A 16812-nucleotide genomic window follows, 5' to 3' on the forward strand; every position below is an offset into this window, starting at 1 on the left:
GGGAGATGAGCATCATCTAACTACTTACTAAAAATGCAGGTGAGTGGGAGATAATGTGAAACCTATGCTTGGGCCCAGTGGAACTGGTAAGCACCTGTTCTAGTTGTTTTGACACAAGGAGCTTGTACAGTTTCTAGTGGAGCTGTGCAGCTGTTTCCGTAGCTTTAAAGTTGCAGCACAATCTTCTAGCACTGACAGATTGTGCTTTGGAGGCCTGTTAAACATTTAGCCATGGTGGACACTAAATATGCCTCAGCAACAGGTTTATTGCCATATGGAGGTACTTGTTTCAGGCTACTAGGTTGTATGTGTGGTATTGATCTGAACCAGTGAGCAGTTCAGTTGATTTAGAACAGGTTATTATATGCATTTAATTTCTGAAAATTGTCTCTGAAGTCTTGCTATGTAGTATACCTTTTAAGAAATTGTTTCATTTAACAGTACTCTGTAAAAACATTTTGGCTACATGACTCTATTTTCTAAAATTGAGCGGCAAGCCCATTAATATAAGGCTTAAGTAGCTGCGGGGTGTGTGTGTGTGCTTGCTCCCAGTACTGTTTGACATCTTTGAGGTATTTAGAATAAACAACAGGTAACAGACCTAAATCTAGGTGGTTTTGCCACTGACGTCGAAGGATTTGTTAACATATTAAAGTTCTCTTTATGGTTAATGCACTCCCTTCTTTAAGGTCTTCCAGTGTTTTCTTTTAGAAGGTGAGGAAAAGATGTTTACGTTTTGGTTTATAATGGACTCCGAACAAGTAGTCAAGTTTGTGTTTTTCATTGAGATGAAGGAAGAAATGTATTTCTGGTTCAGGTGTATAATAAGGATGGATATATGGAAGAGGGCTGCCTACACACCTATCAATTTATACTGTGTAAAAGCGATTACTTTCAGCAAAAGAAATTAGTTTAGAAGATGCAGTCAGATGATTTTATACCGATGCTACTTACATTAGCTGGTAACACGTTCTGTATATGAAAATTTCTCAGTTGTCCCCTGCCTTGAAATGATTAAATAGAAGTAAACAAGCAGGAATTGTGTTTGTTGAGGAGGCTTCAATTTTTTTTTCCTGGCTGTGGCCTCCACTCCGTTAATTCTTTGTCTTCATCTGGTAACTTGAGGGCATATTAAGGCAGTGTGCTCTGCTTGAAGCCACGTCTGAAACCTATTTTAAAATTCTGACTAAACAGAATATCGCTGCCTACTGTTTTGGTGGATTCTCTGCAGAATTTTTCTGTCTGTACTCCAGATTATGCTCTAGTTTTTAGGTATTTTTTAACTGCATTCAAGATGTTGATTTTACTGTAAAACCTTGTGTGATTTTGTTCCAGATAATTTCTCTAGGCATGTTCTGACCTATAAGTTAAATTTAGTTCAACAGCTAATTTGCAACAACTAGAATAGACAAAGATACTATAGTATCTGATTGTAAAAGACTGATGATTTCATTCAATGTCTCAGGGTCCTGGACTTTAATCTCCCAATAAACCATAGAGTATCTGTCTTTGTAAGTGTAATGTTCACATTTTTATCTTTCTATTGAGTCTTTTTAAAGAAGGAGTGGGTGTCTGTGGAAGGCTTCAGGGCAGGGAGTGTTTCTTTTAAAATTTTAGAAATTTTGAGCCAAGTGATGAAGCAATTGATTCTTTGGTTGTGTTGTTAATCTTTTTAAGATGTCCATGCAGATTTATTAGTACATTTATACTTTTGTGCACTTAATAAATGCATGCTTGTGTTGAAAACTAAGCATCTTTGATATGTATAATATGGTGTATTTACTGCTTTAAATGTGACAATTTTCATCAGAGTCTTTCAGGCCTTTAATGCATTTATACAAAATATAAATGCACTTTCCTTTTAAATATACCTACATTGATGTAGATAGTGATTCATGCTGGCAGAGTTCAGCCTTCTGTAATTCGTGGATCTCTAAAAATTTTCTAATGGAAATGTGGATGTTCTGGAAATGTAGATAAATTACACCATGTCATATTTGAGTCTCTGTGAAAACTTCAGAGGTATTGCAGATTCCTACAGTCCACAGAAGACTGTTTGAAAACCACTACATTATACCAACAAAAAGCTAAGCTATGTTCATTCTCTCTTAACCACATCAGGCAGATATAACTTGAGTAGTATTATAGAATTATAGATTAGTTCATTGTTGCATTTGAAAAAAATGCAGCGTAGGGAAAAAAAATATATTTTTTCAGTACCAAATTTACAGTGTAATTTTGTTAAAACCCTTAATCATCTTGCCTGTGCTATTTTCTGTTTGTGTTATGCTGTTACCTCTGACTATTGGAAAGACGAAGGGAATTTGTATCTGGTGTTATTCAGACTTTTGCTTTTCCTTTACTGACTTTAGAATTGCAACTAAGATATAATTTGATATACAACAAGATATACTTGAACATGGCTGGATTAATTAAATGATAGTCTGCTGCTTTCTGTACTATTTATCAACCCTTACAGGGGCCATCTGCTTATGACACAGTCATGATGTCTCCTTTTAATTCATCTACCCTTCTTGTAAGTTTATCTGTAATTTTTACCATGAAAACGTAATCTTTTTTGGTTTGTTTAGGTTTTTGAAGCAGGAATAGGAGAAAAGGCTACTTGTTATTTACACAGACATCCCAGAAAGGGAACTTCCAACAGTTTTATCTGCATGGAAACTTAAATTATTTTTTACACAAAAAGGGACCATGACTTAGTGATACATTTGTAATTACAATTTAAGCCTAAATTTCTAACTTGTCATCTTAATGAAAGGTTTTCAGTGAAGAAATGTAAGTTATATTAATGGTATGTAATAAGACCATTCTCCAGTAAAATCAGTCAGAAATGCACTCCATTTCAAAGAAAACAAGAATACAGGTGAGCTGGGGCTTTTTTCCCTGAAACAGTGACGTGAAAGTTAAGTATCTTCATCACTTGCACTAAAGTTTAGAAGACTGAAGAAGAGGTGTTGCCGTTTGGGGATTTCATTTGTAGGAATTTTCAGTTGCGAGTGACTTTGCCATAAAATCTGTGTAACCTGGAAAACAGAAGAGTAGAGAAACTTTCACATCTCCAAACCTCCAGCTAGCTTTATATTCTTTTCTCTTCTTACCACCTTTGTCATGGATCTGTCATACTTTGAAGAGTAATAGGCCAATAGCAAGGGAGAAAAAAGTCCACAGATTTCTTCTGATTACAGTACTTTCATGGCGAAAAAGATTAGTGGGTGAGTGAAGATCATAAGCCATAATGGATTTTGTGTCTCCCACCACTAGTGAAAGTTACAGCTGCTGTGAATGTATGAAACTTTTTTCTGTATGTGAATATATAAAATATTTTTTTCCTTCCAAGATAAGGCTTGCTTTAGTGAAGCAACTTCAGTTTCCTGAATTTTTAATGTGGCTGTTTTGTGGAGTGCAGTGAGAGAGGCTTATGCGTTCTGTTACCATTCTTAAAAGATATGTACTCCATATGCCTCTGAAATATATATGGTGCTAGCCTCTCAATGACATCTTAGTAATTTCCTGTGCGATTCTGCAACAAGTAACAGGCAGAATTGACACAAAATATTTGAAATGGCTGACTTCAGAAGGCTGGAAGAAAAGCTATCACATGTAGACTTATCAGAAGATACTGTTATTTAGCTCCTGACTGATGTCCTAGCTAATAATGGCTTTTACAAGGTAGGTTCTATGCAGCATCGTATTTTTTGAACAACCAAAATGTTTAAGTACAAAGGATAGAGGTTTACAGCAGTGAGCACAGAGTTCTGGCACAAGTACTGTTTTGGATGAGAAGTTGTTCAAACTTTTTTTTTTTTAAACAATTACTGTCAATATGATTGAAGACAGAGATAGTTGAGGGAAAAAGCAATAACAACAAAATGTGGTGGAAGTCCATTTCAGGTTTGGGGACATATTTTCTGCAATATAGTAGAACAAAAGACATCCAGAATAAAAGCAATGCTCACAGCTGGGAAAAACAGAGATACTGATCTATTGCAAGGATCAAAAATATTTTTTTTACATTACATGCACAAAGGTGTGTTTGGTGTTGAAAATTATATGTAGCAGCACCACTGATATTTCTGAGTAATATTCACAGAAGTTTTGACTTGCAGAGAGAGAGGGAAAAAATACTTTAAATCCTTGACAAAATTTTGCCTTTCTTTTTCTTCTCTTACTGTTGGAGAAAAAAGGAACTTTGGATTTGAGTTTAAATGTCATTACACTGACATATTCTTGTTGCCTTCTCCATCCCTGGTCAGTAGTTTTTGAGAACACATAGTTTGGAATTTCAGTAGCATGCAGATTGAAGTTTGAAAATAACTTACCAATATATCTCCCACAAGAAAATTTCCTTTGTACATGCATACACTTGAAAATTCTTGACCCATAATATTTAGGGAGAACTGGGGACCTGTCACCCGTACACCAAGTGGTCTGTACTGGGACTGTACTGTTCTACATTCCATTAAAAGCTGTCAGAGGACAAGCCAAAGAAGAGTGAATTGAATGCTTAGATTATGTATCTGGAAATTTCAGTTAGCAGCAGTTCAGCTTTCACTTTCATAGTCACTGTTATGCTAACAGTACAACTGTACCCTTCTGGATTACAAAACAGAGAATGATTCACCGTGTTCTTGCTCATAAAATTCTAAAATTCATGCTCAGAAGTATAAATAGTATTGGAAGGAATTATTCTTCCAGCAGAAAGGAGCAAATGTGTTTCTTCAGCCTGTGTGACTGCTTACGCATCAAGAAAAGACTTCAAAACTGCTGCAGATGCGGTACAGATAAATGCTTGCCACTTTCTAACAAGATTCCATGAACCACCACTCTTCATTTGGGAGTGTTTGACTGTTCAGACCCTTCCCATGAGCTAAAATCTGCTTAATTTTTTTTAATGAATTTTACCTGATAATGCAACGAACAGCTTTGACATTCCCAGAAAGATTGTTCTTACAGAAGACAAGGCAAGATTCTTGATTCATTTATATGTATGATACCACTGTTGAAGGGAAGGACTTTTCCTGTGACAAAAGTGGAACAAAGGGTTTGCTGAAAGGCTCAAATGTAGCTCCAATAGTTTTTTATTAGGACCGTGTTTAGACTGCAAGTTTTAAACTTTATTAATGGGTAAAGATACCAAACCTCAAAATTCCAGTGGTTGCCTGACCTAAGGTGTGTTTGTATGTGGTTATCACTATAATCACTAAGATGACTTTCACTTAAGCTTGCATTCAGTATTCTATTAATTTAAATGTATGTATGTATATAAAGGAATACATGCAGTGCCATTAAAAACTTCCGATCGTTATTGAGTGATATTATATCCTCAATTTATCAGGGACCTTTTTTCTTCCTCCCAAGCTTTATCACAGATAATACTGATAGGCATTGCCTATCATTTGTGGCAAACATGTATTTACTATGATTTTCACACCTGCATAAAGAAAATATAGTACTTTATGTATCAAAAATTGCTATTGCCATGACAGCACAAACTGAAAGGAAAAGAAATAGCTGACATGCAAATAGAATGAACCGTTAGCTCCCAGTATACAGCTTTGCTTGACCTTATACTTGGGCCACTGGTTATATCCCAACTGGCAAACAGAAGAGTGTGTTTTTCAGTATTAAGGCATTCCACTTTTTGGAAAAAAACAGTACTTGATACAAAATCAGATAAATTTTTATCTTCTAAATTAGTGTTGTCTGTGTGCATTCCAGTTCTTTATCTAGCCAAGGAAAAAAAGAAAAGACAAAACCCCCCACAATTTTCACTTCATTAAAATCTTGATTTTTCTTTCAGTTTTTAGTTTCTTTTGAGCAAGGTGTTCTGAATGAAGTTATTAGGTAAGCTATTGCTTTTTTATATAAGAACATAAAAGGAGAAAAGTTCCATGTTTATATTAAGCAGTCAAAAAGAAAATTATGCCTACTAAGCATCTAGATAAGCAGTCGCTCCAGCAGTTGGTATGGATGTGCATTTTTATTTTGTTGAGGATGTATTTATATTTTAAATTTGGGATTTTATTAATGCATAGTACTAATAACTAGAAAATATCTAAATGGCATAAACTCTTCTGTATTTTCTTATCTGGTTAGATAAAAATTCCAGATTTTGTCAGAGAGGACAGGTTCTACTGTGCCAAGCTGCTTTCCTATATAGTTCCCAAGAAAATGGCCTTTATTACTAAGGGAATCGTTTAGATGCATGAATGTGAAGTACACTGGAGAAATACTTCATAAAACAAGTATTTTTCAAGCCCTTAGGAACTAACATTTTTTGTTTGCATTTCATCATGCTAATTATTGTTTAAAGAGTTCCTTAGGTGATTACACTCAGCTAATTTTATGAAGTTTCATTCTATTCATTATACAGGACAGCTAATTAATGCTGTTATATAATGCTGTAAAATGTTATTATTCTAAGGAAGATTGTATAACTGTTGAGCTACCAACATCTTGCAGATGTACTGGAGGTATCATTATTTGATGGCAGTTTGATGACTGCATTGAAATATTCTTGGAAGAAATAACAGATAAAATAATGGTTTTTTTCGTGGAAACAGAACTCCAGCTTTTGTACTAGAATATTCACAACATGTTTCAGTTATTTAACAGAGATGATCTTTAAAATCAGTTCCCTGAAAGTAGTCCCTTCATTATTTTTCAGGCTTACTTGTGATAATTCACAGTATGGAACCTTTTTAAATTATCTGCATTTCTCCCTGGCAGTTGTACTCACTCTCAGCATCCAGTTGCATTGATTTAAAAGAACAACCTCAGTTTCATTAGTCATAACGAAATTAATGACAAGTTACATCACTCTTTTCTGACTGTTCGGGGTTTTTTTCAAAAGCAGAATAATATAACTGCATTGGAACGTATTAAATGTTATGTTAACAGACACAAAATCCTGTGTTAAAGTTAATTTGTGTTGAGCTGTGGAGTGATACATGCCGACAAAAACAGAAAAATGCAAAATTGAGGCTGACAGTCTGTCCTTTCCTGATTGTATAGATTTGTTGCAGCACATGCTATATGTAACTTCATGCTGTGATTTGAGACCTAAGCAACGATTAGCACAATAGGAAACAGTCAGAGCAGTCTGTCAGCCACTACATCAAATTTTGTTGTCCTTTTCAGATCTCTTTAAAGATCTAAAAGATACTTTCAGTAATATACTTCAACTCTGCAATTTTAACAAAAGTATTATATCAGTTCCAGAATTCATAAAATTAAATTAAATACATGCTTTTACATGCAATGTATATGTATTTCAATCATACTGTGGTTTTAATTTAAAAATGACAGGAACACATCTTTACAACAGCTTAAAATATATTTTGGCAAAGATACATGTGATTCTATTATGTATTACAGCATATCTAGAAAGTTAATCTGGACCTTGAATTGGTTGTGTGAACCCTTTTCACACCTTCTTCCGTGGGTGTCCAGTCTCCTCTGTTTGTGGAGATTTGGCTTTCCTTGACAAAATGCAGTGCTTGTGCTTCTGCTGATCACTGCAAAACCTTTAACAGCAAATGGTGTTTCCAGAGCTGTCTTAAACTCTCAGGTACAAATGTACTCGGGCATAAACAGATGTCTTCACATGCTTAAGGTTTTAAAATAGTACTATCACTGTCTATATTTGTATCATCCTGCCATATCCTACCTTCATACCTTCTCCTGTCTTACTGTGTTTTGCCTCATCAGCAGTAGAAATAGAAACAACATTGTTCCCACTATACTTGCACTGTATGTATTACTCCTGTCCCATAGCTATAGCTGTCCCAATGCTTTTGAATCACAGAATCATGGAATCATTGTGGTTGAAAAAGACCTGTAAGGTCGTCTAGTCCAACCCTTAACCAACCTAACACTACCAAGTCCACCACTAAACCATGTCACTAATATCTACACGTTTTTTAAATACCTTCAGGGATGATGAATCAACCACTTCCCTGGGCAGCCTGTTCCCGTGCTTGACAACCCTATCCAATCTAAACCTCCCCTGGCACAACCTGAGGCCATTGCCTCTTGTCCTGCCACCTCCTACTTGAGACCAACACCCACCTTAATACAAGCCTCCTTTTGGGTAGTTGTAAAGAGCAATAAGGACTCCCATCACCCCTCAGGCTCCTTTTCTCAAGGCTAAACAGCCCCAGATCTGGGAGCCTCAGCCGCTCCTTGTAAGTCTCCAGACCCTTCACCAGCTCCATTGTCCTTCTTTGGATGCACTCCAGTACCTCAATATCTTTCTTGTAGTGAGAGGCTCAAAACTGATCACAGGATTCAAGGTATGGTCTCACGAGCCAGCGCTAGGTCTGTAGAGAAACTTTCTAAGTATCATAGCCATATTAATGTTAGTTCCGTAAATAAAAATTGTTGTGGATGGAAGAAGGCAAAGCTAGTGTATGAAGTTGCTCTTTTCCAGCTAGATAAGATAAACATTAAAAATAGAATTCAGGTATCTGAAAAGTAAGAAACTGTTGAAAGATCAGTGATGGTGCACCTGAATTATTTTGTCTGAATGTTTTATTTGAGGCTTCTTTCTTTAATGCTGTGGAAATGTCATAGTAGTATCTCAGTCACATCACTAGGTAATGTCTGTTATTGCTGCTGTTTTCCAGACAGCTTTTCTGATACAAGCGTAAGCATTCTGCATTTCTTCATTTGTTCAATATGTTTTAGACTAATCTGGAGGTTTCTACCACTGCCTGAAGCTGAGTACTTTCTTCTTTCTCTTTATGGACTTCTTGAGTCTCCTGTTTTTAAAGTAGTGGCTTTCAAACTGTCATCCTGAAGACTGGGAAGTAGCCATTGGACAGCTATTAAACACAGGTCTTTTGCAGACAAATTTGATAATCAGGATGTGATGGCTTATGGGTTATACTGAGGCTTGGCATTGAAGTGGTTTGTTCGTTCATGTTTTCAGCAGCTCACTGCACAGCCAAACTGTTACAGACATGCACGGGGCAAGCAAAATACAGTGTTTGATGCCAACATTATTTCTGGGGGGAGGGGGTGGGGGGGAAGCCCAGGAGTGATTATAGAGGAAACATAATGTCTCAGAGAATGATATTCCATGGCTATAAAGAGTTTTAGTAAAGATGCTACTATTTTTTGTTATTATTTATTTGTGGATTTCTGGGGGCTATACAAATAAATCTATACATGTAGGAATTTTTTTCCTTTTTTTAACTTTTAAAATGTAGTTTCTGCTCCTTTCTTCTTTCAATATGTGTTACATTTCACATGATCACTCACCTTCTGCCCTACCTAGCTATTTCATAGAGCTAGATCCGTTTTTGTAACACAATCCATAGTACCTTGAAATCCACAGAAGATTTTTCATTCTGTTCAGTGCTGCTCTGTCGAGCCCATATTCTGAGTTCCTAGGCCTACAGCTTTCCAAGACTATGCAACACTCCTCACCCTATTACATGAATCTCAGTTTTCCAGTCTTCACTTACCATTTTGCAAGAACTCTGAGTAAGGATAGCAAATATGAACTGGCTGAGTTAGAAAAATAAATATCTAATTCTTCATTAATAATAACTAGTACTCCTAAAGCTGAGAACTGTTTAAAATTGTATAAATATCTTAAAAAGACATTGGGTGTGCTTCTGGGAGTTAAAAAGTACTTCCTGTGTATGTTTATTGCAGTGCATGAACAGTCTGTCTGGTGTAGCAGCTTGGTTTTATTGTCTGTTACTTTTCATGAATTTTGGTGAACAGTCAAGTATCTACCCTCATGATGAGTACTGAACAGTTATACACCAGGAGTTTTACAACAAAATCCAAAATTTTCAGTAGCCATTTTTTTCCATTTTTAGATTGTAGACCTAAAATATTTTTTAAGCAATTTTTATCTTCTAGTAAGTATTTATTTGGCTTCTTTGTCTCCCTTTAAAATTAATTGTAATTAATTTTAAAATTAATTAAAATCTATGTACTAAAAATGTATCCATTACTTTCTATTTCTGCTAAGTCCATAAAAACTTACGAGTTGTTACACTAAATCATGTTTTAAGTAGTCATTGTTATCATCAAACAGTGTGAAATGCTTTAGTGCATGGCAGAAGTAACATGTTGTCATGTACTTATTGGATGTTCTCCTTTCTCCAGTCTTCTGGTCTTTTTGATGTGTAGTCTTTCAAATTGATAAATTTATGAGTCCTTTTTAAAAGGGCAAAATGCAGAGTCCTATTGTACTTCAGCTTAGGATCTCTGTTTTCAACATTTTGCCTCTGTGGCAGAATGAGTATAGACCTCTGTCATAGATGTCATCCTTTGTCTCAGCAAGTATTTACAGACCATTGAGCAGCCTTTTCAAAGTCAGTATTTATTAATCAGAAGAATACAGTAGCTAGAGTCCTTCGACAAGAAGGACAAAGCTAAATTTGCAAAAGGGTATGTTCCCACATCATTTAGGATTACTTTCTGTCATTCTCTAGAAAGGCGCTCTTATCTTGGCTGATCCCACAATTGAACAGGCTAAACAGTTAAAATCCCTCACTGTGAAAACATCTTTTTCTGTCTCTGCCCCCTCTCTTACAATCCCATGTGACTCAGGACTAACTAAAATTATTTATTTTTTTTACAGTCAGCATCTCAGCATCCTGATTTTTATTTCTTTAGTGAAATTTGGACTTGCCAAACCCAACTCTATCAGAAGTTTGGTATAATAAGAGATGGTGAATAAGTGATTGTAATAGTATTAATTAATTATATATATATATCACATACTCTATATGTACAGTGATACACATACTATTATCCATCACTTATAATTGTATATTAATATATTTAGTAAGCGATATAAAGTGAATTTCTGCCACTTTATTTTCTCAACCTGTTCCAGGAAAATATTATGTGGATTTTACATCTGGTCTGTATGTGTTATTCTGCATTCTGTGACTGTCTTTATAGCATCTGAAATGCTCCAAGATCCAGCTTTCTCAAGGCATTCACAGAAGTTCATAAGCAGTGCATACACCAGTTCTCCAAACGATGCCAGATTTCAAAAAAGATTTTTTCTTTCCTGTGTCTCTGGGTTATTGCATGTACCTCACATCACTGAAGATTATAGGCTTTATTTTTAATGCTGTCTAGGTCTGGGTTTTCACTGTCATCAATAATTGTGACTGTCATCTCTGAATGCTACTAAGTTCCTGCATGCAGTATCAACCTGGAGTAACAGCTTTCATATGTTAGGTGCATGTTGTTTAAACGAGCTCAAACCCCATTATCTTTTTTGAAAAGATTGTATTTAAATTCCCTTGTGTATCTTTTGTTCCTCTTTTAAGGGGTAATTTTTGGTGTCTTTGTTACCCCAAGACAAAAATGTTTCCATCTTTGAACTGGAAAAGGAAGTAATCATATTTCAGTCTATAGCACTTCTTCTCAATCCTCTTCTGACAAAAAAAAAAAAAAAAAAATTACATATCCCTTGTCCACAGAGTCAGTCACGTCATCACAGAATAGCAATCAGTTTGACCAGGCTTCGTTTCCACATGGTAGATCTGTGCTGGCTGTTCCCCGTCATCTTTGTGTCCTTCAGATGTGGCTTCCAGGAAAATTGGCTCCATGATTTTCTTGGGGATTGAAGTCAGGCTTACTGTTTTCCATTTGCAATCAGACTGTGTCTGTGGCAATCATGGAGATTACTCCTAGGCAAAATAATGGAAAGAAGAAAAGTTATGTTTTAGTGTCCTCGGGCAAGTGAAAATAGAGCAGGTTTTAACAGCTTGGTCCACAGGGGCTATTTGTCTTAAAACCATGGGGTTAAAGCAAGCGGCGACTACCACTTTCAAGGTCCATCTCTGAAATGGGTATTCTAAAATACTTTCATGAGAGGTGTGCAGTCAGGACAGAACCAAGTATGCTGCATGGCTGCTGTTTCCAGTAGTAGTATCTTTTTGCATCCTCATCTTCAAGATTTTGGGCATTTCTTTGCTTGGGCAAACTTACAGATGTATTTAGCATTAATTCATTGTTGTCGATGTTGAAAATTTTTCTTAAAGAGTCCCATATAAAATACAGCAAACCTTTTTGTATGATTTTGTCCATGGTTTTGCCTTGTTCTTAGTGTAGACTTCTGGGAAAACAGCTGTTAAACACCTGTTACATTAAAGGTGATTTTGAAAAATTACTCTTTTCTGCTTTTTCAATTTCATTTCTCACTTATGGCAGAGTTTTACTTGGATATATAGGACAACAGGTAGGTTTTGTTTAATCACCTTTGTAGAAATGTACTATTTTGTTTATGGTTTTGTCTGGTCAAATATGCAAGATGAAAAATTAAAGCAAGCACTAAGATTAATTGGACTTGGGAAAATCATAGCCCTCTAATCGCCCCATGTGTCTGGGGTTTGAACTATAGAATAAAAGCTGATTTAGCAGTTGCCCTTTTTCTATGTACCAGCTAATAAAGTTGGCATTGAATACAGCACTGTATACTGTACACACTTAATGGTACCATATACTACAACCGGACCATGATGGATTAATTATATACCAATTACTTTTATGTCTCTTACAGAAAAAAAAAATACCTGTGTTAAATATATTTTATGTAGAAAAATATAAAATTAAATAATTTTCCTGCATAAAAGCAGCCTCTGCCATGTTTCCTTTCACAAGTGTTAGGTCTTTTCAGTTCCTTGGGGCTTTTCTTGCCTTCAGGCATTATGTTTAGGCTTCCTTAGGTAACTAGTACTTTAAATAATGAGATTTTATTTTCAAAAGAGAAACCAGAAATACATTGTTTTAAAATGTATGTGTTATCTCCTTCAAACAGATTTTTAGTCAAAATTGCAGTTGTATCACTAGTTGAGTGGTTTGCCACCATACTTCCAAATCAAGGTCAAAATACTCATCCAGAGAGAAGGGATTTAACCAGATTTCCTGAACTCTTGGAGAAAACAGATTTGCTCAAGGGATAGAGTCTGTCTCCATTTCATTTCTGTGAGGCATCTTATTAGATTGGTTTCCCAGTGTGGTCATGCCCCTATATCTTTCTGCATTTTATTGCAGTCCCATACTTCATTCTCAAGAAATGTTGCCCATAGCCACATATGCACAAAGGTAAAACAATAAAATTATCACAGGAGACCTCAAGCAGCCTGAGGCAGGTGAAGACAATAGATAAAACAAAATATACCAAGTATTTTAAAATGCAGGCTTGCCATCCAGAGAGATGATACAGCATTCCATTGGGAAACTTTTTCAGACTGGGCAACTTTTTTTCTAACCTTTTTTAGTATTTACAAAAGCTTAAGTCTTTACCTATTTACATACCTTTCTGGTTACTGTGTTCTGTGAGCACTTGCTATAAATATTAAAATAATGCTAGTATGAAGTATTTTCAAAAATAACACTAACAAATCTCCCTTTTGCATCACTGTCACTAGGGAAAAGGACTTAATTGCTTCCCTGTTTGCTTATTATATGGATGTGTGTACTGTAAGAAAAACTACTTAGTGAATTAGGATTGACATCTGATTTGAGAACAGTTAAGTTCATGGTTACCTCTTCTTTTTATGTATTTACTTTTATTACAAGGGAACTGCTTATACAGATAAAGTCAGGAATGTATTTAAGTGGTTGATTATAAATGGGATTGGCTGAGTTCCCTGGTAGAAAGCCAGTTCTTGTACAAATTCTGTCTGTCTTGCTCTGCTATTTCATGGTGGCACTGAAATGTAGATGTTAGGTGAGTTCATGATGATGAAGGAAAAAATATGTCATGCTACCTGTCAACTGGACATGCTGAAGCCTAAGCAGAATTAAATTTTTGACTGGGAAACCAGCACAAACTGAAATTTTGGAGTGATATACCCATGATACCCTTTATTTGGGAGCAGATGAACTACAGTGCTTGATACATAAAATATATCAGTATATGATGAACAAGCATTTATTTAGTCATCGAAACACCCTTAGAAATTTGAAACAGGAGTAGATGGATTGTATAAAGAGTTGTATCATGCAGTGAGTTTTATACAAATGGTTTTCATTTAAGGCAGACGTAATGTGAGTTGTGAGCTATGATTCCTGTGCTGGGTGAGCAAAGCAGCAGAGAACTCAAGCAGTGATTTCTTCAGCTGCTGTCTGTAGGTACAGCAGTAAAACATCTTTAACAAATGGAAAGGGGATTAGGCATGTATTGCGTCTCTGCACATAACAGATGAGATAAACTGCAAGACCTCATGCAATTTGCATGGGATATAACTGTCAACCTTATCAGTGCAGGGGTAAACACAACCCCTATCCATTGGTGGGAAAAATGATCAAACTTTTGCTTATGGCATCAAGATTTGCTCTGAAGAATCAAATTCTGTTGCCTTAATTCAGGGGAAAAAAAAGAAGTCACTGAAAATTTTTCTGAAAATAAGTTTTTAGAGGTTTGCATTTGTAAAGAAGAGCCTTTTCTATGTATAAGCAATATTTGTATTAACTAAATATTCAATACTTAATATGTTGTATACTGTGGTGGGTATTATTAACATATATAAGTTAATGTTCTAATTTGTAAATATAATAAAATATCAAAATTAGTTGGCAGTATATTGTCTATGTACTCAACTGTATTTTACAATTGAAAAGTGTTAGTGTCTAGTTGGGCTAATCTATAATTTTACTAAAATCTATATTTCTACATATCACTGGAAATGGAACATCAAACTAATATTGGTGACTGGTAAAGCTTCAATGCATTCAAATGTTTACAATTTACCCACAGAAATTACATCTTTCTTTTCTGTTTCTAATTCAACAGAATAATGGAAATGAAAGATGGAAAAGACTGTTTATCTTTTAAAACATTTTTCTGTAGCCTCTCCTGAGCTTCGTCCACTCATATTTTACATAATTGAAGCAGATGAGAGCAACTTTTAACTCTACCAACAGAAGAATGTTTCACAGTCCACTAAGCTGAACTGTTAACACCATTCTCTTAACATCTAAATGTATAGTGTTCTTTACTAATTTTATTTTTATTACATCTGCTTATTGCAATTTTAACTTCCATAAGCTTCCTCCCAGTTTTTTTGTACATTAGGCTTTTCAGGAGCTAGTAGATAGTTATCAAAGCCACCTTAATAGCTTTGGCTATATAATAAATAAAAGATAATGGAAAGTTCCGTAAGAAGACTATTACTTTGTAATACTTGGTTGACTGATTGATTTCTACTCTGTGTTAAACCCTTAGAGAGGTTGGAAATTTTAAATTCTAATTCTTGCACATTTAAATGCTTTTGACATTAATGAAAAAAGAACTTAATAAACAAATGCTAGAATGTTTTTTGCATGAGTGCATGTATATATGTAATGCCCTGGTGTCAGGGTGATGTCAATCATAATCAATTTTTAAAAACATTAACATCCAGTCCTCACTGAAGGCTGACCAAATGCAGTTCCTTTTCCATATGCAGTGTGTTAGGGGTTGAAAGGAGCAAAACAGCAACACAGTTAAACCTCACAGAGGTTTATTTTCAGTTAAATTGGACTAGGATTTCTTGATAAAGGAAGTACTTTATTGTGTAGTGGGTGCATGTCGGTAAAAATATGTTTGATTAGGTGTAGTTCTGCTTAATACACCGTATTTCCAAACAATTTCATTTGCTAAGATTATGCAAAACCTGGAGCATTTGTTTTCAGATTTTAAAATACATTAAAATTAAATTAAGCATAGGCCAAATATCTATTGTTCATACCAAAGATATGTATGTTTTTTCCGTTGTAGTGAACTTAAACTTAAGAATGGTCATGACTAAATTATAAATGTTAGATTACTGGGTTTTTTTAACATATTAGTGTAATACCTGTTTCTGATTTATTTTTTATATACACAAAATCAAGGAGGAAATCCTCAAGATGATGCACTGCCGACTGTAGTTTACCAAAACAATCCTGGAAAATAAATGCAGCAGTCTCATCCCCCCAGTTTTGTTAGATGTGAGAGCTTGTTGCCTGCTTAGATCAAGTCCAGCAGTGGACCTAACCATGACAACATTCTCATTGCAACCATTTGTTTCACAGTTTGCGCACAGTTAAATGGAGATCTTTCCTCTCTGACTAAAGCAGTCATTTCTGCCTGTATTAGCAGATGCATTTAGCTATGTCAGTTTAACTTAATCAGTTTAAAATAAAATGAGACCAAATTATTATTTGCTCTTAATGATGCTGCACTAAGGACAAAGTTTCTCTTATTTTTCCAACTATTCCAGCTGTTCAGCTACAAGATGCTACCTCTGCCTACAGAACTGGTGCTGCATAGGTCCTTTCGCCTTCTCAGCTACAACAAACTACCATTGCAACAGGAAAATATTTTTGCTTAATACAGCTCAAGCCTGTGGGGTGATTTTCCAATTCCAGTTAGAGACATTACACTTTATCTTGTGCTATGTAGGAGCTGTACATCAGCTGATTTCCATTCCACCAACCTCACCCTGGAAAAGGAAACGTAAAATTTCACTTTTGCCAAAATAAATGGCAATATAAAAAAGTGAGAGAAAATAATTGGATGTATTGTTAAATATTCACACACAGAGAGGTTCATATGTCAAAGCCAGCATCTTTAAAATTACACCATGGATTTTTGTGTACCCACCTCTACTTACTTTCAATGTGTCATGTTCTTCTGTTTGGTCACTCACTATATTTTTAAGCCTGGTTGTCATTAGTATTGAAACGCACCTTTGACTGTTCTTTACTGCTGATTGAGTTACAAGTTCCTAAGACACAGAATCCAGACTTAGATTGTAAGGCTTTTACTGTATGTTTTCTTGT

The 16812-nt window shown here is 35.3% G+C and overlaps 1 protein-coding gene and 1 long non-coding RNA gene across 3 annotated transcripts in view; one reads left to right on the forward strand and one right to left on the reverse strand.

Moving 5' to 3' along the window:
• The window catches only part of FBXL17 (F-box and leucine rich repeat protein 17), a 279919-nt gene that overhangs the window by 242718 nt on the left and 20389 nt on the right, over window positions 1-16812 (forward strand). The gene's annotated exons all lie outside the window — the stretch shown is intronic.
• The window catches only part of LOC121081033, a 93044-nt gene continuing 87089 nt past the window's right edge, over window positions 10858-16812 (reverse strand). The window contains exon 3 of the long non-coding RNA XR_005825566.1: window positions 10858-11690. This is a non-coding gene — a long non-coding RNA (uncharacterized LOC121081033). The remainder of the gene's footprint in view (window positions 11691-16812) is intronic.

The sequence above is a fragment of the Falco naumanni genome, chromosome Z (genome assembly GCF_017639655.2).
Source record: "Falco naumanni isolate bFalNau1 chromosome Z, bFalNau1.pat, whole genome shotgun sequence".
Lineage (NCBI taxonomy): Eukaryota > Metazoa > Chordata > Aves > Falconiformes > Falconidae > Falco > Falco naumanni.